General features: G+C 42.9%; 1 protein-coding gene and 1 long non-coding RNA gene across 12 annotated transcripts in view; one reads left to right on the top strand and one right to left on the bottom strand.

The window, feature by feature from the left end:
* The window catches only part of LOC139276426 (neural cell adhesion molecule 1-like), a 632849-nt gene that overhangs the window by 195287 nt on the left and 414064 nt on the right, over nucleotides 1-23498 (top strand). The gene's annotated exons all lie outside the window — the stretch shown is intronic.
* The window catches only part of LOC139275907 (uncharacterized), a 62516-nt gene that overhangs the window by 37898 nt on the left and 1120 nt on the right, over nucleotides 1-23498 (bottom strand). For all 3 annotated transcript variants that reach the window (XR_011595789.1, XR_011595787.1, XR_011595788.1), the window contains exon 2: nucleotides 16997-17173. This is a non-coding gene — a long non-coding RNA (uncharacterized lncRNA). The remainder of the gene's footprint in view (nucleotides 1-16996; nucleotides 17174-23498) is intronic.

The following is a 23498-nucleotide window of genomic DNA, read 5'->3' on the forward strand; positions in this document are numbered from 1 at the left end:
CAGGAATAATAAACGATCTCCCAGTAAAAGATCCTCTCGGAATGAGTGATCACAGTATGGTTGAAATTGTAATACAGATTGAGGGTGAGGAAATAGTGTCTCAAACGAGCATACTATGCTTAAACAAAGGGGGCTACAGTGGGATGAGGGCAGAGTTGGCTAAAGTAGACTGGAAACACAGACTAAACGGTGGCACAGTGGAGGACTTTTAAGGAGCTCTTTCATTGTGCGCAACAAAAATATATTCTAGTGAAAAAGAAGGGCGGTAAGAGAAGGGATAACCAGCCATGGATAACCAAGGAAATAAAGGAGAGTATCAAATTAAAAACCAATGCATATAAGGTGGCCAAGGTTAGTGGGAAAATAGAAGATGGGGAAAATTTTACACGACAGCAAAGAATGACTAAGAAAGCAATAAAGAAAGGAAAGCTAGATTACGAAGGTAAACTTGCGCAAAACATAAAAACGGATAGTAAAAGCTTTTACAGATATATAAAACGGAAAAGAGTGACGAAAGTAAATGTTGGTCCCTTAGAAGATGAGAAGGAGGATTTAATAATGGGAAATGTGGAAATGGCTGAGACCTTAAACAATTATTTTGCTTCGGTCTTCACAGTGGAAGACACAAAAACCATGCCAGAAATTGCTGGTCAGAGGAATATGGGAAGGGAGGACCTTGAGACAATCACCATCACTAGGGGGGTAGTGCTGGACAGGCTAATGGGATTCAAAGTAGACAAGTCCCCTGGTCCTGATGAAATGCATCCCAGGGTATTAAAAGAGATGGCGGAAGTTAATAGCAGATGCATTCGTTATAATCTACCAAAATTCTCTGGAATCTGGGGAGGTACCAGCGGATTGGAAAGCAGCTAATGTAACACCTCTGTTTAAAAAAGGGGGCAGACAAAAGGCAGGTAACTATAGGCCGATTAGTTTAACATCTGTAGTGGGGAAAATGCTTGAAGCTATCATTAAGAAAGAAATAGCGGGACATCTAGATAGGAATAGTGCAATCAAGCAGACGCAGCATGGATTCATGAAGGGGAAATCATGTTTAACTAATTTACTGGAATTCTTTGAGGATATAACGAGCATGGTGGATAGAGGTGTACCGATGGATGTGGTGTATTTAGATTTTCAAAAGGCATTCGATAAGTTGCCACACAAAAGGTTACTGCAGAAGATAAAGGTACGCGGAGTCAGAGGAAATGTATTAGCATGGATCGAGAATTGGCTGGCTAACAGAAAGCAGAGAGTTGGGATAAATGGGTCCTTTTTGGGTTGGAAATCGGTGGCTAGTGGTCTTCCACAGGGATCGGTGCTGGGACCACAACTGTTTACAATATACATAGATGACCTGGAAGAGGGGACAGAGTGTAGTGTAACAAAATTTGCAGATGACACAAAGATTAGTGGGAAAGCGGGTTGTGTAGAGGACACAGAGACTGCAAAGAGATTTAGATAGGTTAAGCGAATGGGCTAAGGTTTGGCAGATGGAATACAATGTCGGAAAATGTGAGGTCATCCACCTTGGAAAAAAAACACAGTAAAAGGGAATATTATTTGAATGGGGAGAAATTACAACATGCTGCGGTGCAGAGGGACCTGTGAGTCCTTGTGCATGAATCCCAAAAAGTTAGTTTGCAGGTGCAGCAGGTAATCAGGAAGGCAAATGGAATGTTGGCCTTCATTGCGAGAGGGATGGAGTACAAAAGCAGGGAGGTCCTTCTGCAACTGTAGAGGGTATTGGTGAGGCCGCACCTGGAGTACTGCGTGCAATTTTGGTCACCTTACTTCAGGAAGGATATACTAGCTTTGGAGGGGGTACAGAGACGATTCACGAGGCTGATTCCGGAGATGAGGGGGTTACCTTATGATGATAGATTGAATAGACTGGGTCTTTACTCGTTGGAGTTCAGAAGGATGAGGGGTGATCTTATAGAAACATTTAAAATAATGAAAGGGATAGACAAGATAGAGGCAGAGAGGTTGTTTCCACTGGTCGGGGAGACTAGAACTAGGTTGCACAGCCTCAAAATACGGGGGAGCCAATTTAAAACCCAGTTGAGAAGGAATTTCTTCTCCCAGAGGGTTGTGAATCTGTGGAATTCTCTGCCCAAGGAAGCAGTTGAGGCTAGCTCATTGAATGTATTCAAATCACAGATAGATAGATTTTTAAGCAATAAGGGAATTAAGGGTTACGGGGAGCGGGCGGGTAAGTGGAGCTGAGTCCACGGCCAGATCAGCCATGATCTTGTTGAATGGTGGAGCAGGCTCGAGGGGCTAGATGGCCTACTCCTGTTCCTAATTCTTATGTTCTTATGTTATCTGCTGACATTTCAACAATAAATTAAGAATTTCAGCTTGAGCCTGTAATATAATATCTTCTACCTTTCTAGCTTGTTCCAATATAATTTTAAAGGTGACTTTTAGAGCCAAGTTTAACTGTAGAGCTTGGATGAATGGTTGTAAATATCGGTTGCCATGGTTTCCCTTGCATTTCCTCAAATATTTTAACTCTGCTAATGCCCTGCATTTGGCCTTGGGCCTTCATCTGGGGTTCTGAAACGAATGTATAAATGCAGTAATCTGAAGGTAGCTTTTTAACTTTATGGCCTAGGTGGGAAAGCATTGGCTGGGGGAGCGCAGAGAGGATATTCAGGTGGGGAGGATTGCAGACCCATTGCGGCAACTGGCCAATTTTCCTTTTCTTCATTTAAGTGGAAGAAAACTTGGGCAGGCTCTGTTATGGACATGTGATCCTGTCAACCTGATTCCCCCCTCTATGCTCCACCCAAGCAATACTTTATCCCCATGAAGTGAAGGGCTTTGTGATGTCCGGTGGTCATGAAAGGTGTTATAAATGCAAGTCAGTCAGTCTTTTTTCCTTTTCTTTCTTTATTTTGTTCTTTCTCTCGCTCCTCTCTTTCTCTTCCTCCCTTCCTTCCTTCCCTAGCCCGAGCCCTAACCCTACATTTCAACTACATGTGCAACGTCCAAAATCCGGAGTTCCGGACACCGGGTCGATATGAAGCGGGGTCGTCCGGAAAACCGGACAATGTTCCGAAATCCGGACTCCCCCGGGCGCCCGACCTGACCTCCCTCAGCCTGACCTCACTTTGCCTCAGCCCAACCTGCCCCGGCCTCCGGCCCGACCTCCGACCGCCCGATCTCCATCTGCCCAACCTCCGACCTCCCCCGACTTCCTGTGGCCCAACTGACCTCCCTCGGTCTCTGTCCGACCTCTCCCTCCGGTCTTGGCCCAACCGACCCCCCCTTCCTACCGCCCCCCCCCAACCTCTGGCAGCCCGATCGCCCCAACCGACCCTACCCTACCTACCTCCCTCCCTCAGCCCAGGCAAAGACGTTCCGAAATCCGGAAATACCCAGAATCCAGAACGGCTTCGGTCCCGATGTTTCCAGACATCACACCTGCACTAAATTAGTGAATTGGTTCATCGTTAGAAGGTTCTTCTTTAGAGAATACTTTCTCCGTCTAATTTTGTAATTGTATTAAATTATTTCTTTGTTATCTGAGAAGTGACAATCATTATCATGGAACTTGATTGTTGCTTTGTAGCCAGTGGAATAGCGGAACTCCACTGTGAATGAAAAGTACCAAAGCAGAGCTGAGCAGAAAACAAATTCATGGACGTCAGTTGACTATTGCTTTCGGCTCCAGACTGGCATTCACGAGTAATCTTTAGATGATTACCACAATTTGAATACCAGGAGCAAGATTAAAAAGTCAGTGCTAGAATCCGAAATATCACAGATGGATAATGTCACTAACTCCTGAGTATGACATTTATTAACGTTGTTTACTGGTAAGTCAAAGTAAAACAAAGATATTAATGAAGAAACCCAATTCTACAATTCTGTAAAATATTGGAAACTCCTGTGTCAGATAAAACAGCAAAGTAGCCTAGAAATCTTTGTTCGGAGACAAGAAAAGGGTTTTTCTTTTAACCCCATAACAATTAGAGTCTGAATTGTTTCCTGAAATTGTTGAAAAGATGCTAACAGCATCATTTCTGCATTGCAGTTTATTGAATGTAACATGTTGGCTGTGTTTCAAAAATGTGACTCCAGGGTACATGGACTTGTTTAGATTCAATCTGCGATAAGTTAACCACAAAGGCAAACAAGCTGAAGAGCATGTTTATATGGATTTCTTACAGACAGAACAACCTCTCTTAACATATTATCTGTTGTGTATCTGTAAAGCATGCACTCCCATATTCCGCCACCAGGGAGCTCATCCCCTAAAGTCCCAAGGGATCCCAGCATCCCTTGGGAGCACTGTATCTAAGCCGGCCCCTAAGGCCTGTCCCTCACTCTGGAGTGTCTTATTAAAGACTGAGGTCACTGTTACTGTAACCTCCCTGTGTGCAGTCTCATCTGTGTTAGGAACACAATATTATCACTACTAGAAAATGCCACGATAAACAAATGCTTGAAACTAATCACCATCATAACGAGGTACTGGAGCAAAGGACCATTCGTTGACTGATCACACGGAGATCTTTCTGTCCACTGGAAACTGTTGAACAACCGCAGATTGTCAGAATTAATACTCAGGTTTTAATCACACACACAATTTTGGAGCTTTGTGTTCTAAGTAAGCTGTAACCTATGGAGACGGGATGTATGGACTTTGGCTAGGATAGTATTTGAGAATTTGGCCTTAGAGGTGATAATGGTGTGGAGTGAGGCTTTATCAGTTGTGAACAGAGGTAGGGACATGGTGGGTGATGCTGTAGAGATGGAAGAAAGTGGTCCAACGTCCCTGGACGAATGAGGTAAAAGCTAGTCTGCAGTTGCTACCCTTGACCACCAGCACAGCACATTGTGACAGTGCATGTTTTATATATGTAGGCGAAGACGGGGTTGGTTGTGTCTCATGGCTTCAGTGGTAGAACTGCATGCTGATATTCTGTAACTCGGCTTGTTACAGAAGAGATAGGTTGTTCATCACACTGAGACCCAGCGTTATGGATCTATATTCTAGCATATGCACCCAGAAAACTGGAGGAGATGAAAACTAAACATGATTTATATAGTGAGTTTGAGAAGTTGGATATTAAGAGTTCACTTTGCTGTTTACAAAACATGTCTAGATTCATTTCAAAGATGGAGACTACCGTGTAGTGATTTCACTAAAGTTTAAAGTAAAACTCCAAAATAAAATCAATTCAAAATAATTGATCTACTGATAGTTATCTTAGAAACATAGAGAAACATAGAAAATAGGTGCAGGAGTAGGTCATTCGGTCCTTCGAGTCTGCACCGCCATTCAATGGGTTCATGGCTGAACATGCAACTTCAGTACCCCATTCCTGCTTTCTCGCCATACCCCTTGATCCCCCTAGTAGTAAGCACTACATCTAACTTCTTTTTGAATATATTTAGTAAATTGGCCTCAACAACTTTCTGTGGTAGAGAATTCCACAGGTTTACCACTCTCTGGGTGAAGAAGTTTCTCCTCATCTCGATCCTAAATGGCTTTCCCCTTATCCTTAGACTGTGATCCCTGTATCTGGACTTCCCCAACATTGGGAACATTCTTCCTGCATCTAACCTGTCTAAACCCGTCAGAATTTTAAACGTTTCTATGAGATCCCCTCTCATTCTTCTGAACTCCGGTGAATACAAGCCCAGTTGATCCAGTCTTTCTTGATATGTCAGTCCCGCCATCCTGGGAATCAGTCTGGTGAACCTTCACTGCACTCCCTCAATAGCAAGAACGTCCTTCGTCAAGTTAGGAGACCAAAACTGTACACAATACTCCAGGTGTGGCCTCACCAAGGCCCTGTGTACGACTGTAGTAACACCTCCCTGCCCCTGTACTCAAATCCCCTCGCTATGAAGGCCAACATGCCATTTGCTTTCTTTAACCACCTGCTGTACCTGCATACCAACCTTCAATGACTGATGTACCATGACACCCAGATCTCGTTGCACCTCCCCTTTTCCTAATCTGTCACCATTCAGATAATAGTCTGTCTCTCTGTTTTTACCACCAAAGTGGATAACCTCACATTTATCCACATTATACTTCATCTGCCATGCATTTGCCCACTCACCTAACCTATCCAAGTCACTCTGCAGCCTCATAGCATCCTCCTCGCAGCTCACACTGCCACCCAACTTAGTGTCATCTGCAAATTTGAGATACTACATTTAATCCCCTCGTCTAAATCATTAATGTACAATGTAAACAGCTGGGGCCCCAGCACAGAACCTTGCGGTACCCCACTAGTCACTGCCTGCCATTTTGAAAAGTCCCCATTTACTCCTACTCTTTGCTTCCTGTCTGACAACCAGTTCTCAATCCACATCAGCACACTACCCCCAATCCCATGTGCTTTAACTGTGCACATTAATCTCTTGTGTGGTACCTTGTCGAAAGCCTACTGAAAGTCCAAATACACCACATCAACTGGTTCTCCCTTGTCCACTCTACTGGAAACATCCTCAAAAAATTCCAGAAGATTTGTCAAGCATGATTTCCCTTTCACAAATCCATGCTGACTTGGACCTATCATGTCATCTCTTTCCAAATGCGCTGCTATGACATCCTTAATAATTGATTCCATCATTTTACCCACTACCGATGTCAGGCTGACCGGTCTATAATTCCCTGTTTTCTCTCTCCCTCCTTTTTTAAAAAGTGGAGTTACATTGGCTATCCTCCACGCCATAGGAACTGATCCAGAGTCTATGGAATGTTGGAAAATGACTGTCAATGCAATCTGCTATTTCCAAGGCCACCTCCTTAAATACTCTAGGATGCAGACCATCAGACCCTGGGGATTTATCGGCCTTCAATCCCATCAATTTCCCCAACACAATTTCCCGACTAATAAGGATTTCCCTCAGTCCCTCCTTCTTACTAGATCCTCTGACCCCTTTTATATCCGGAAGGTTGTTTGTATCCTGCTTAGTGAATACCAAACCAAAGTACTTGTTCAATTGGTCTGCCATTTCTTTGTTCCCAGTTATGACTTCCCCTGATTCTGACTGCAGGGGACCTACGTTTGTCTTCACTAACCTTTTTCTCTTTACATATCTATAGAAGCTTTTGCAGTCCATTTTAATGTTCCCTGCAAACTTCCTCTCGTACTCTATTTTCCCTGCCCTAATCAAACCCTTTGTCCTCCTCTGCTGAGTTCTAAATTTCTCCCAGTCCCCGGGTTCGCTGCTATTTCTGGCCAATTTGTATGCCACTTCCTTGGCTTTAATACTATCCCTGATTTCCCTTGATAGCCACGGTTGAGTCACCTTCCCTTTTTATTTTTACGCCAGACAGCGATGTACAATTGTTGTCGTTCATCCATGCGGTCTCTAAATGTCTGCCTTTGCCCATCCACTGTCAACCCCTTCAGTATCATTCGCCAATCTATCCTAGCCAATTCACGCCTCATGCCTTCAAAGTTACCCTTCTTTATGTTCTGGACCATGGTCTCTGAATTAACTGTTTCATTCTCCATCCTAATGGAGAATTCCACCATATTATGGTCATTCTTCCCCAAGGGGCCTCGCACAATGCGATTGCTAATTAATTCTCTCTCATTACACAACACCCAGTCTAGGATGGCCTACCCCTAGTTGATTCCTCGACATATTCGTCTAGAAAGCCATCCCTTCTGCACTCCAGGAAATCCTCCTCCACCGTATTGTTTCCAGTTTTGTTAGTCCAATCTATATACATATTAAAGTCACCTATTATAACTGCTGCACCTTTATTGCATGCACCCCTAATTTCCTGTTTGATGCCCTCCCCAACATCACTACTACCGTTTGCAGGTCTGTACACAACTCCCACTAGTGTTTTCTGCCCTTTGGTATTCCGTAGCTCCAACCATACCGATTCCACATCATCCAAGCTAATGTCTTTCCTTACATTTGCATTAATTTCCTCTTTTACCAGCAACGCCACCCCGCCTCCTTTTCCTTTCTGTCTATCCTTCCTAAATGTTGAATACCCTTGGATGTTGTGTTCCCAGCTTAGGTCACCCTGGAGCCATGTCTCCGTGATGCCAAACACATCGTATCCGTTAACTGCTATCTGCACAGTTAATTCATCCACCTTATTCCGAATACTCCTCGCATTGAGGCACAGAGCCTTCAGGCTTGCCTTTTTAATGCACTTTAACCCTTTAATCCTTTAGAATTTTGCTGCAAAGTGGCCCTTTTTGTTTTTTGCCTTGGGTTTCTCTGCCCTCCACTTTTACTCATCGCCTTTCTGACTTTTGCTTCTGTCTCCATTTTGTTTCCCTCTGTCTCCCTGCATTGGTTCCCATCCCCCTGCCATATTAGTTTAACTCCTCCCCAACAGCACTAGCAAACACTTCTCCTAGGACATTGGTTCTGGTCCTGCCTACATGCAGACCGTCCGGTTTGTACTGGTCCCACCTGCCCCAGAACCGGTTCCAATGCCCCAGGAATTTGAATCCCTCCCTGCTGCAACACTGCTCAAGCCACGTATTCCTGAGTTATCCTGCGATTCCTACTCTGAATAGCACGTGGCACTGGTAGAAATCTCGAGATTACTACTTTTGAGGTCCTACTTTTTAATTGAGCGCCTAGCTCTTTAAATTTGTCTCATCCCGTTTTTTTACCTATATCGTTGGTACCAATGTGCACCACGACAGCTGGCTGTTCACCCTCCCTTTTCAAATGCCCTGCACCCGCTCCGAGACATCCTTGACCCTTGCACCAGGGAGGCAACATACCATCCTGGAGTCTCGTTTGCGGCCGCAGAAACGCCTAACTATTCCCCTTACAATTGAATCCCCTATCACTATCGCTCTCCCACTCTTTTTTTTCCTGCCCTCCTGTGCAGCAGAGCCAGCCACGGTGCCATGAACTTGGCTGCTGCTGCTCCCCCATGATGAGTCATCCCCCTCAGCAGTACTCAAAGCGATGTATCTGTTTTGCAGGGGGATGACCGCAGGGGATCCCTGCACTACCTTCCTTGCACTGCTCTTCCTTCAATCTGAGCAAAGAATAAAACTAAACTAAGATCATATCAAATTCCCCAAACTAGCCAGATTGTGGATTGTGAATATTGTTAATAGAGCAAACTGCTAAAAACCTTAATAAAAACACAATAAATAACCAATAACTCAAGCCAGACATAGAACCATTTTTATTAGGTCCCAATATCTAAATCTTGGTTTGAATTTTTTTGTCAGATTACTCCTAAATCATTTCTGAACAAGAAAGCGATCTGTAACTGGGTCACAGGATGTTGAATAAGAAGAGGACTTTATTAAAAGCAAAGAACAAACATTCGGGACATTTTGATGAATTATATTCACAGTAGATTCACTTGCCACGAAATGAGTAGTAATGAACAACTGCCACAGTGTGTGCTGTCTCCAGGAGCTATTTTTCTCAAATGAATGGACAATACCTTCAAAGCTTAAAAGGAATTTGGAGACGAAATGTGAATGATGTTATGGAAACTCATTTGAAGTGTTGCTGCACTGATAATTAGCAAATCACAGAGGAAAATAATCCAAAGGCTATCAACATAAGCAGCTCTTGGCCCTGCCTATGCAAAGTGCAGAGTTTAAAAAAAACACATGACATTTTCAAGTTGCAAAGTTTTGCCTCGGGCATGGCCATTGATGAAATGACAGTGGATAAGTAGGTGTCTGAAAAACAAACACATTTCCCTTTTAGACAACATTTTTTGCAGCAGAATTGAAAAACTAATGGGAAATGTTGAAAGCCAACTAAGTTAAGAGACTTGAAAATACCTGTCTATTTGATACAAATTGATAAGAGCACAGATGTTTCCAATGCAGTCAGGTGGCTCTAACTGAACAGCAACAATTTACATTTATATAGATTCTTTTAATGTAGGAAAACATCCCAAGGTGCTTAACAAGAGCATACGAGACAAAAATTGGAACTAGGCCAAAGAAAGATGTATTGGGATAGGTGACTCAAAGATTGGTCAAAGAAGTAAGTTTCAAGGAAGGACTTAAAGGAGGAGAGATAGGGAGAGGTTTAGTGAGGGAATTCTAGAGCTTCGGGCCTAGACAGCTAAAGGCATAGCTGCCAATTGTTGTGTGAAGGAAATGGGGATGCAGAGTTGGAGGAACGCAGAATTCTTGGAGGTTTGTAAGGCTGGAGGAGATATCAGATAGGGAGGGACGAGGTCATGGAGGGATTTGAATATGAGGATGAAAATGTTAAAATTGGGGTGTTGGTGGACTGGGAGCCAATGTAGGCCAACAAGCACATGGATAATAGATACGCAAGAGTTGGTGCAGGTTAGGATACGGGCATTAGAGTTTGGATGAGCTAATATTTATGGAGGCTGGAAGGGAGGCCGATCAGAAGAACATTGGAATAGTTAAGTTTGGAGGGAAGGAAAGCATGGATGAAGGTTTCAGCAGCAGATAAGCTGAGGCAAAGGTGGATGTTGGCGGTCTTTATGATGGAGAGGATGTGGGGTCGGAAGCTCAGCTCAGGGTATATTTAGGATGGCTAGGTTGCGAATAGTCTGGTTCAGCCTGAGACACTGGCCAGGGAGGGAGATTGATCCAGTGGTGACGGCCAAAGAAAAGTTGGGGGGATAACTAATCAAAATCATAAGAATTTGCGGGGGGCTTTGTGAAACATAGAAACATAGGAAATAGGTGCAGGAGCAGGCCATACAGCCCTTTGAGCCTGCACCACCATTCAATATGATCATGGCTGATCATGCAACTTCAGTACCCCACTCCTGCCTTCTCTCCATAACCCTTGATCCCTTTAGCTGTAAGGGCCATATCTAACTCCCTTTTGAATATATCCAACGAACTAGACTCAACAACTTTCTGTGGTAGAGAATTCCATACGTTCACAATTCTCTGGGTGAAGAAGTTTCTCCTCTTCTCGGTCCTATATGGCTTATCCCTTATTCCTAGACTGTGACCCCTGGTTCTGGACTTCCCCAACATCGGGAACATTCTTCCTGCATCTAACCTGTCCAAATCCTTTAGAATTTTATATGCTTCTATGATATCCCCTCTCATTCTTCTAAGTTCCAGTGAATATAAGCCTAGTCGATCCAGTCTTTCTTCATATGTCTGTCCTGCCATCTCGGGAATCAATCTGGTGAATCTTCACTGCACTCCCTCAATAGCAAGAATGTCCTTCCTCAGAGGAGGAGACCAAAACTGCACACAATACTCAAGGTGTGGTCTCACCAAGGCGCTATACAACTGCAGTAAGACCTCCTTGTTCCTATACTCAAATCCTATCGCTATGAAGGCCAACATGCCATTTGTTTTCTTAACTGCCTGCTGTACCTGCATACCTACTTTCAATGACTGATGTACCATGAGACCCAGGTCTCGTTGCACCTCCCTTTTACTAATCTGTCACCATTCAGATAATCTGCCTTCCTGGTTTTGCGGCTAAAGTGGATAACCTCACACTTATCCACATTATACTGCATCTGCCATGCATTTGCCAATTCACCTAACCTGCCCAAGTCACGCTGCAGTCTCTTAGCATCCTCCTCACAACCCACACTGCCACCCAGCTTAGTGTCATCTGCAAGCTTGGAGATATCACATTCAATTCCTTCGTCTAAATCATTAATATATATTGTAAATAGCTGGGGTCCCAGCACTGAACCTTGCAGTACCCCACTACTTGCTCACTGCCATTCTGAAAAGCACCCGTTTATTCCCACTTGTTGCTTCCTGTCTGCCAACCAGTTCTCTATCATGTTAATACATTACCCTGAATCCCATGTGCTTTAATTTTGCACACTAATCTCTTGTGTTGGACCTTGTCAAAAACCTTTTGAAAGTCCAAATACATCACATCCATTGGTTCTCCCTTATCCACTCTACCAATTACACCCTCAAAAAATTCTAAAAGATTTGTCGAGCATGATTTCCCCTATCATAAATCCATGCTGACTTGGACCGATCCTGTCGCTGCTTTCCAAATGCGCTGCTAATACATCTTTAATAATTGATTCCAGCATTTTCACCACTACTGATGTCAGGCTAACCATTTATAATTCCCTGTTTTCTCTCTCTTTTTAAAAAGTGAGCTACCCTCCAATCCATAGGAACTGATCCAGAGTCCATTCAATGTAGGAAAATGACCACCAATGCATCTACCATTTCTATGGCCACTTCCTTAAGTACTCTGGGATGCAGACAATCAGGCTCTGGGGATTTATCGGCCTTCAATCCCATCAATTTTCCTGACTAATAAGGAGTTCCCTCAGTTCTCCTTCTCGCTAGACCCTTGGTCCCCTAGTATTTTCGGGAGGTTATTCGTGTCTTCCTTGTTCCCCATTATGAATTCACCTGATTCTGACTGCAAGGGACCTATATTAGTCTTCACAAATATTCTCTTCACATATCTATAGAAGCTTTTGCAGTCAGTTTTTCTGTTCCTTGCAAGCTTACTCTCATACTCTCTTTTCCCCTTTCTATTTAAACTCTTAGTCCTCCTCTGCTGAATTCTAAATTTCTCCCAGTCCTCAGGCTTGCTGCTTTTTTTGGCCAATTTCTATGCCTCTTCCTTGGATTTAACACTATCCCTAATTTCCCTTGTTAGCCACGGTTGAGCCACCTTCCCCATTTTATTTTTACGCCAGACAAGGATGCACAATTGTTGTAGTTCATCCATGTGATCTTTAAATGTCTGCCATTGCCTATCTACTGTCAACCCTTTCGATATCATTCGCCAATTAATGGGTGTTTAAATTTTCTCGAAGAACTTCAGGCTCTTGAATTGAGTGATGTCTCAACAACAAGATTGTAATCTTCACAAAAGGTTGCTCTCTGAGTTTGCATAATTGTGTTTAATAACATGGAATATAATGAGCTAACCCTTACATTATGTTGACACTGGACTTTGACAATGTTGTATTGTTAAAATGCATATCTCCTTATTCTGAATGCTTTCAACCTGGTAACTGGCAACAACATTTGTTTATCTTGTTGATTTGTTAGCAGAACCTAAGCTGAGTACTAGTACAGGTATATAGGGAATAAAATCCAATATCTTCCAGTAACAAACGTAAGAACATAAGAAATAGGAACAGGAGTAGGCCATTTGGTCCCTCGAGCCTGCACCGCCATTTAATAAGATCATGGCTGATCTAATCATGGACTCAGCTCCACTTCCCTGCCCGCTCCCCATAACCCTCCCTTATCGCTCAAAAATCTGTCGATCTCCGCCTTAAATATTTTCAATGACCCAGCCTCCACAGGTCTCTGTGGCAGAGAATTCCATAGATTTAAAACCATGTGAAAGAAGAAATCTCTCCTCACCTCAGTTTTAAATGGGCGGCCCCTTATTCTGAGACTATGTCCCCTAGTTTTAGTTTCTCCTATTAGTGGAAATATCCTTTCTGCGTCCACCTTGTCGAGCCCCCTCATTACCTTTTATGTTTTCGATAAGATCACGTCTCATTCTTCTGAACTCCAACGTGTATAGGCCCAACCTACTCAACCTATCTTCATGTCAACCCCCTCATCTCCAGAATCAACCTAGTGAACCTTCTCTGAACGTCTCCAATGCAAGTGTATCCTTCCTTAAATATGGAGACCAAAACTGTACGCAGTCTTCTTAGGCGGTCCCTCGTATCAAGGATGACTTGCTTGCACACCAGAAAGGGATGAGTTCACAGCTGTTTCAATGAAGGACCTAATATTCCAGGTCTTGAACTTCAAGGGTGGAAGATGCCTGTGTGTGGACTTTTTTACCGTGTGGTGGCTGTTGCACACTAGCCACCACATGGGCTTGACAGAGCTAGGTCTTGGTCCAGTGGCGAGGATTAACCAAGACAACTGGAAATCAGCTCTGCTGCACAGACCTAGTGCACGCATATATTGCAGTGTGGGCTGGCCTGTTCAGCCCCGAACTCGCACCTCTCCTGGGACCCGATCACATTGCTCTGCAATCCCTCGCTGCTCCTGCGCCCCAACCTCGCCACTCCTGCTGTACTTTCCCACGCTCCAATCAGTGACCTGGATTATGGTGACATCCAATCCAGTCGCCTTCCTCCAAAACGTCACCGTACGCAGTACTCTCGGTGTGGCCTTACCAACACCCTGTACAGTTGTAGCAGGACTTCTCTGCTTTTATACTCTATCTCCCTTGCAATAAAGGCCAACATTCCATTTGCTTTCCTGATTACTTGCTGTACCTGTATGCTAACCTTTTGTGTTCCATGCACAAGGACCCCCAGGTCCCTCTGTATTTAAAGCACTTTGCAATTTTTCTCCATTTAAATTATAATTTGCTTTTCTATTTTGTCTGCGGAAGTAGATAACCTCACATTTTCCCACATTATACTCCGTCTGCCAAATTTTAATGGACAAAGTTGCAGTCTTACGAAAAGACTATTGAAGTGAAAAGAATAGAGAAGATTACAATCAGCGCTTCCAGTTCTTGCCTGTCAGAGCTATAGAGATTGTCAACTGTGAGGTCTTAGAATATTTACTCACCTGCAACCCCTCAATCAACAATTAAAAATGTACTTTCTTAAATCGAGAGTGACTGCGAAATAAAACAAAATGAAAGAAATTCTGTTGCGGCTGACTTGATAGAGATTTCAGCCTCACATTGTAACAAGTAGAGGAGATGATTAAATGTGTTAATTTACTTTAAAAGGGATATATATATCCCAGTCCATGGTGCCTTTGGGTAACTTTTGGCTCAGTAAGGCACCTGATTATCCGGAGCTGTCACATAAAGCAAGGAAGGTTATTAACTTGTTTGATGCTACTTATTTGGCAATAGTGCTTTTTCAGTAGCGTTTGGCAACAAGATAAAGCGCAAATTCAAGCTGAGAATGAAGAGTAAATTGGATGTTACTATTCAAGGATCTGTCCAATAATCATCATATTCTGTGGAAACCATCGCTTTGTCTCATTGAATAAACAATAAAAACAGCAACTTGCATTTATATAACGCCTTTAATGTAGATAAACGCCACCAGGTGCATCACAGAAAATCAGACAAAAATTGACACCGAGCCAAAGAAGGAGATCTTGGGACAGGTGACTAAAGTCTTGGTCAAAGTGATGGGTTTTGAGGAAGGTCTTAAGGGAAGAGAGGGAGGTGAAGAGACAGAGGTTTAGGAAGTGAATTCCAGAGATTGGAGCTTCGGTGACCAGTGATGAGGTGAAGAGAGAGAGAGGGCAAGCATAGCAGACCAGAATTGGAGCAACACAATGTTCTTGGAGGGTTGTCGGACTGGGGAAGGTTACAGAGATGGGGAGAGTTGAAGCCATGAAGGGATTTGAACAATCGGATGAGAGTTTTAAAATTCAAGCTTTGGGTGACCAGGAGTAAATGTAAGTTTGTGATGGACAATGTGCAAGTTAAAATACGGGCAGCAGAGTGTTGGATGAGCTGCAGTTTATAGAGGATAGCAAGCTTGCCAGGAGAGCATTGGAATGACAAGTGCATGTAGTGGATTTTGTCATCAAATGGGCTGAGGTGGGGTGGAGATCAACGTCCCTGTATTTTTTTTTGGCCCTGCATGGACCATTCAAAATAACACGCATGCGCGGTTTTTAGATTAAAAAGTGACAAACTGGCTGCGTGAGTTCCCAACAGGGAACATTGGCGGAAATATGCAATATTATGTGGGTGGTCTTTGATCCTGTGCCGAACTTATCAGCCCATAAACGCTCCATTACAAATAGGACTCCAAATTTGCGAACAGTCTGGATCAACCCGAGATGGTGGCTGGTGTCGGGAATGTAATCGGTGACCAGTGTACGGGTGCTGAGGGCTATAGATGATGGCTTTGGTCCAACCAATGATTAGCTGGGAGCAAATTGCAACTTATCAGGAATGGATGTCTGACAAACAAGCTAACAATGCAGAGGCAAGGCAGAATTCTATTTTGTCAATGCACATATAGAATCTGACCCCATGTCTTCGAATGATGTGGCCAAGAAGCAGCATGCATATGAGGAAGAGGAGGGATCCAAGGATGGATCCTTGGGAACTCCAGAGGTAATAGTGTGGGGTTGGGAAGAGAAGCCATTGCTTTAGGTACTCTGATTATGATTGGATAGTTAAGAGTGGAACCAAACGAGGGCAGTTTCACTGAGCTAGACAAAAGAGGGAAGATATTGGAAGAGGATGGTGTGATCGGCTGTGTCAAAAGCGGCAGAAAGATCAATGATTAGGATGGTTTTGACAGGGGAGGGGCAGTACCTAAAGAGAAGGAGCCATTTATAATGTCAGCTAGCATGGCAGCGGGGCCGGGGGGGGTGGGGTGGCGGGGGCGGGGGCAGGAAGGGAAGTTTGGTATATTAAAAGCAATTGTGCCAGACCCACTATTTCAGTTTTTAAACTAGAGACTAGGTTGTAAGAAAATACCGTTTCTGAGGTCTAGTTATTTATTCTAGGGCACATAGTTGGGGTAGGGTGGGAACAGTGGGCAGGCACACATTTTAGAACCTTCCTAATCTGAGGATTCTTATCTTAAAACCCTTACATTCATAGGGTAGGGTTTCCATCCATTGACGAGATCCCGGAGTCAGGAAACATTATACTATTTATAAATGGCACAATGCAGAAGATTTATTTAACAAAATATTTTCACCAATGCAAACTGGTATTATTTCTTAATGCATTACATTTTAACATTCTCTTTTAAGGGTTACCCAGCAAACATGCTATGACCGGGAATTTCGATACAGGTGCAACCTCCCAAATCCGGAGTTCCAAAAACTGGAATGTTCCAAAGTCTGGACATCACGCTGATCCGGTGATGGGATCGTCCGAAATCCAGAAATATTTTCCGAAATCCAGACATTTTTATTAACGGCGCTTCTCTGTATAATCAGTCCACATTGATATAGCTAAATTCCTCTTGATCAAATTTAAACTCACTTCAATTCAACCAGAACTCTTACACAATACTCTACAATTACTGGCCCCATTTCCCACCACCACCCCAAATCTTTTCCCATCTTCCTGAAAAGAAAGAACGACTTACGTTTATATTGCGGCTTTCGTGATCTCAAGACGTCCAAAAATGCTGATCTTTCCTGAGGCATGGTTCCAGATGTGTTGAGCTGGTTATTGACCAGAAACTTGCGATACTGTCATTAGAAGTGAGACGGTAGTCCATTATTTTTAAACCTAATGTAGAGGTGTTTCAACTTGTCATCCCCTACACAAAAAAAAAGAACTCACAATTAATCTGAAGTGTCCATTCGTGAAGTTTGCATTCAAGCACTTAGTGCACTCATTGTTAAAGCAAAATCAATCTTTCTCCTTCCCAACCCTCCCTACTCCAACCTTGTTATAGCCTCATACTCGGCCAAGGGGTTTCCAGATTCGGAACTTCGGATTCCGTCTCCGAAATCCAGAAATACCCGAAACTCGGCCCAGGGGTTTCCGGATTCAGGACTTCGGATTTTGTCTTCGAAATCTGGAAATACAAGAAATTTGGCCCTGGGCTTTCCAGATTTGGGATGTCGGATTTCTGTTCTGAAATCCGGAAAAACACAAAATACGGAATGGCCTCGGTTTCGAGGTTTCCGAATTTCGGAGGTTGTACCGGAACACTGATTCTCTTCTCTAGTTTCTCGTGCATAGTAATTGCTCTTAGTTGTGCTGGCGTGGGGAGTTGTTGAATGAGAGACGGATGCTTCTCCTTGCGATTGGAGGGGAAATCAGAAGAAAGGGTCACTCGGCTCACATTTGCATATCGAGAGCGGCATTTGTGAGGTTCTGGGAAAAGTTTGGTCAAGCAATACGGTGGAGGAGGATTTCCTGGAGTGCATAAGGGATGGTTTTCTAGACCAATATGTCGAGGAACCAACTAGGGGTAGGCCATCCTAGACTGGGTGTTGTGTAATGAGAGAGGATTAATTAGCAATCTCATTGTGCGAGGCCCCTTGGGGAAGAGTGACCATAATATGGTGGAATTCTGCATTCGGATGGAGAATGAAACAGTTAATTCAGAGACCATGGTCCAGAACTTAAAGAAGGGTAACTTTGAAGGTATGAGGCGTGAATTGGCTAGGATAGATTGGCGAATGATAGTTAAGGGGTTGACTGTGGATGGGCAATGGCAGACATTTAGAGACCGCATGGATGAATTACAACAATTGTACATTCCTGTCTGGCGTAAAAATAAAATAGGGAAGGTGGCTCAACTGTGGCTATCAAGGGAAATCAGGGATAGTATTAAAGCCAAGGAAGTGGCATACAAATTGGCCAGAAATAGCAGTGAACCCGAGGACTGGGAGAAATTTAGAACTCAGCAGAGGAGGACAAAGGGTTTGATTAGGGCAGGGAAAATGGAGTACGAGAAGAAGCTTGCAGGGAACATTAAGGCGGATTGCAAAAGTTTCAATAGATATGTAAAGAGAAAAAGGTTAGTAAAGACAAACGTAGGTCCCCTGCAGTCAGAATCAGGGGAAGTCATAACGGGGAACAAAGAAATGGCAGACCAATTGAACAAGTACTTTGATTCGGTATTCACTAAGGAGGACACAAACAACCTTCCGGATATAAAAGGGGTCAGAGGGTCTAGTAAGGAGGAGGAACTGAGGGAAATCTTTATTAGTCGGGAAATTGTGTTGGGGAAATTGATGGGATTGAAGGCCGATAAATCCCCAGGGCCTGATGGACTGCATCCCAGAGTACTTAAGGAGGTGGCCTTGGAAATAGCGGATGCATTGACAGTCATTTTCCAACATTCCATTGATTCTGGATCAGTTCCTATCGAGTGGAGGGTAGCCAATGTAACCCCACTTTTTAAAAAAGGAGGGAGAGAAAACAGGGAATTATAGACCGGTCAGCCTGACCTCAGTAGTGGGTAAAATGATGGAATCAATTATTAAGGATGTCATAGCAGCGCATTTGGAAAATGGTGACATGATAGGTCCAAGTCAGCATGGATTTGTGAAAGGGAAATCATGCTTGACAAATCTTCTGGAATTTTTTGAGGATGTTTCCAGTAAAGTGGACAAAGGAGAACAAGTTGATGTGGTATATTTGGACTTTCAGAAGGCTTTCGACAAGGTCCCACACAAGAGATTAATGTGCAAAGTTAAAGCACATGGGATTGGGGGTAGTATGCTGACGTGGATTGAGAACTGGTTGTCAGACAGGAAGCAAAGAGTAGGAGTAAATGGGTACTTTTCAGAATGGCAGGCAGTGACTAGTGGGGTACCACAAGGTTCTGTGCTGGGGCCCCAGCTGTTTACACTGTACATTAATGATTTAGACGAGGGGATTAAATGTAGTATCTCCAAATTTGCGGATGACACTAAGTTGGGTGGCAGTGTGAGCTGCGAGGAGGATGCCATGAGTCTGCAGAGTGACTTGGATAGGTTAGGTGAGTGGGCAAATGCATGGCAGATGAAGTATAATGTGGATAAATGTGAGGTTATCCACTTTGGTGGTAAAAACAGAGAGACAGACTATTATCTGAATGGTGACAGATTAGGAAAAGGGAAGGTGCAACGAGACCTGGGTGTCATGGTTCATCAGTCATTGAAGGTTGGCATGCAGGTACAGCAGGCGGTTAAGAAAGCAAATGGCATGTTGGCCTTCATAGCGAGGGGATTTGAGTACAGGGGCAGGGAGGTGTTGCTACAGTCGTACAGGGCCTTGGTGAGGCCACACCTGGAGTATTGTGTACAGTTTTGGTCTCCTAACCTGAGGAAGGACATTCTTGCTATTGAGGAAGTGCAGCGAAGATTCACCAGACTGATTCCCGGGATGGTGGGACTGACCTATCAAGAAAGACTGAATCAACTGGGCTTGTCTGCACTGGAGTTCAGAAGAATGAGAGGGGACCTCATAGAAATGTTTAAAATTCTGACGGGTTTAGACAGGTTAGATGCAGGAAGAATGTTCCCAATGTTGGGGAAGTCCAGAACCAGGGGTCACAGTCTAAGGATAAGGGGTAAGCCATTTAGGACCGAGATGAGGAGAAACTTCTTCACCCAGAGAGTGGTGAACCTGTGGAATTCTCTACCGCAGAAAGTAGTTGAGGCCAATTCACTAAATATATTCAAAAGGGAGTTAGATGAAGTCCTTACTACTCGGGGGATCAAGGGGTATGTCGAGAAAGCAGGAAGGGGGTACTGAAGTTTCATGTTCAGCCATGAACTCATTGAATGGCGGTGCAGGCTAGAAGGGCTGAATGGCCTGCTCCTGCACCTATTTTCTATGTTTCTATGTTTCTAAGGCTGGTGTATACCGCAGAGAAATCCAGACTGAAGGTAGGTAGAAAAAAGTGAAAATACTTTCATTATATTTTTCTCATGTTATTTTGCAATCATAAAGGTATTTTCTTGTCAATTAATGCCCAGGTTATAGACATTCTTTGTTAGAAACTTCAGTTTGATTTTATATAAGAAACATCTACCAGAGGAGATGATTAGTTATATCCTGAGGAGATAATAAAGAAGCTGTAGATTTGACGCCTTTTATTTTATATTCAAATGTACATATTAAACATTTTCTGTCATGACATACATTTGAAAGAACAACACATATTTTGGTAGCTCAGCACCGTGTTAGAATCATGGGGATTTTGAGCTTGCTTCATTCTGACCTATTGCACAAAAACCATCATCATTAGTGGCAGTCCATTAATAACTATTCCGAATACAAATGAGGAAGAGTCTAGATTAACCAGTGCTCTGATTTTGATGGCATCAGATGCATTTAGATAATAGCTGGCTGAAGACTTGAACGTATGTTTCATATTGCCAAAGTATGCAACTTTTTCACCCAAACATTTCAGGGTTCTTGTAATGGAGTGCCTGGTGATGGGGGATTCACATCTGCTTTTTGCCACACTGCGTTGGAAAAAAATCCAAGAATGTAAAGCTTGTTAGTGAATTTAGGAATCACAGTTTATTACAGCGGTACATTTTTCCAAACTCTCTGGTCAAGAGTAAAATGTATTATATATTAGCTATTCTTAAGAGCCTGTTGTATTGTGGCTTGAACAGAATTTGTGTCCATTTTATAAAATGTCTGAAGGCTAAGTGCATCTCTCCATGTTGCACGTAACCGCCTCTGCAGTGAAATTCATCCAAGAGGGTCAATACTACTACATATATTTTTTTTTATTCCTTCTTGGGATTTGTCAAAGTTGGCATTTAATGCTCATCCCTGGTTTTCCTGAGAAGGTGGTGGTCGGAGTGGTTTGATGCTTACAAGGTCACTTCAGAGGGCAGTTATGAGCTAACCATGTGGCACTAGAGTTACATGTAGGCCAGACCAGATTAATATGGTAGATTTCCTTCCTTGAAGGAAAACAATGAACCAGTTGGGTTTTTAAATGAGAGTCTCATGTTCTCAAACTGGCATGGTGGAATTTGAATTCACGCTGTCTAGATTATAAGTTCAGTAACATAACCACTATACTTACGTACTCCAAACTGCTGCTGTCCTCTGCATTTGGAGTGAGAATTTCTCACATGTCATCTAATTGATCATAATAGGACACATTAATCAATAGTTATTATAAATCAGTGAGGCTAACTGGGTTTGAATGACAATTGAAACACGGGCTGCTTAATGGGAGCCTCAATTTCCACTACTAGTGATACTGTATTGAGTTACGTTTACTAACTTTCACTTATTGGTGCATTGACAGTTGCCTGTAAGTGTTATGCTGGCAATATCTTTATAGTTTTTTTTGTGCAGTAACTTTTTTGTTTGCTATTTACGATTATTAGATACTAAAGTGAATTCTGCAATCATTTATAATTTTTGTAAAGGAGTTATTTTTTTCTTTGTAACATGCACTATCTGCAGTTCTGATTTAGTCAGGTTGCTTTTTTTCTTAATCCTTTGTTGGAAAATGATAGCTTTTACTGAAGTTGGACCTCCTGAAGACATTTTAGGGCTGACAGATGTGGCTTGTGAAGTCCACTGTCACAATGCAATAAAACCCCTACAAGAGCCTGTTATAGATAACCTGGACAGTAAATCTGTCAATTTTCAATGAAGAAGGTCTTTGTTATGCATTCTGTTTTGGCACTTCTCCTCAGCTATTCATTTCCTAGGAAATGACAGGACCTCCTCCCTACACTGATGTTGTCTAGGAATTGCTCTTTTTAGTTCAGACTATGAAGTCAGTAGGATTGATGTGGCGGGGGGAACTTGATTTCTATCACAATGTGGCAAAAGAATGCGATGTGCCTCACAAGGTTGAATGATCTTGAAAGCTGTGTGAACTTTTCCTGTCAATGTAATTCTGATTTTCTCATTTTATTTTCAAAAGATACCTTTTGAAACTCAGAGTTACACCAAGAATGATTGGCCCTGTAGGATTTCTACATTAAAACCAATATTCTGTATGCTGACAGACTCAAACATCAGACGAACATAACTAGCGTTGGAAGCTAATTATTGATCGGTTGCTAATTAAACATAATCTATTTAATAATGACAACCGTGGATCATTGTCACTTCTTTGGTGGTTGTGCAAGAAAAGGAGAAGGTAATTTGAAATTGGATTATTTACTCTGTGCCTTTGTGCTCAATTTTACCCTATTCATAAAGACTGAAAATATGCCATGGGATATGAGCATATGAACTCCTAACTCGTTTATTCCCCTCTCCAATATTTTAGCAGTAGTATTAAACTATTTAAAGCAAATGGGTTGACAAGTCTGCTAAAATAACACATATTTCAGATGAGCACATTGAGCATTTGTAGGCCAGTATCCCATGGCATAACATCAAGGCCAAAAGCTTGATATGTTTTCCAATTGGTGTATTCAGCGAATTGTTGTTGCACATGTTTTCAAATCAGTATATTGGATGAATTGTTATTGCATAGCAGTCAGGGTCCACTGTAGAATGTTACTAGGTAGTACTGATCAGTCATGCATCTTCTATATTGGTTGTCAAAACCTTTCATTTTGCTTGTATGCTGGAAACATAGAAACATAGAAAATAGGTGCAGGAGTAGGCCATTCGGCCCTTCTAGCCTGCACCGCCATTCAATGAGTTCATGGCTGAACATTCAACTTCAGTACCCCATTCCTGCTATAGAAACATAGAAAATAGGTGCAGGAGTAGGCCATTCGGCCCTTCTAGCCTGCACCGCCATTCAATGAGTTGATGGCTGAACATGCAACTTCAGTACCCCCCTCCTGCTTTCTCGCCATACCCCTTGATCCCCCTAGTAGTAAGGACTACATCTAACTCCTTTTTGAATATATTTAGTGAATTGGCCTCAACAACTTTCTGTGGTAGAGAATTCCACAGGTTCACCACTCTCTGGGTGAAGAAGTTTCTCCTCATCTCGGTCCTAAATGGCTTACCCCTTATCCTTAGACTGTGACCCCTGGTTCTGGACTTCCCCAACATTGTGAACACTCTTCCTGCATCTAACCTGTCTAAACCCATCAGAATTTTAAACGTTTCTATAAGGTGCCCTCTCATTCTTCTGAACTCCAGTGAATACAAGCCCAGTTGATTCAGTCTTTCTTGATAGGTCAGTCCCGCCATCC

This window comes from Pristiophorus japonicus, chromosome 11, assembly GCF_044704955.1.
Source record: "Pristiophorus japonicus isolate sPriJap1 chromosome 11, sPriJap1.hap1, whole genome shotgun sequence".
In the NCBI taxonomy this organism is placed as follows: domain Eukaryota; kingdom Metazoa; phylum Chordata; class Chondrichthyes; family Pristiophoridae; genus Pristiophorus; species Pristiophorus japonicus.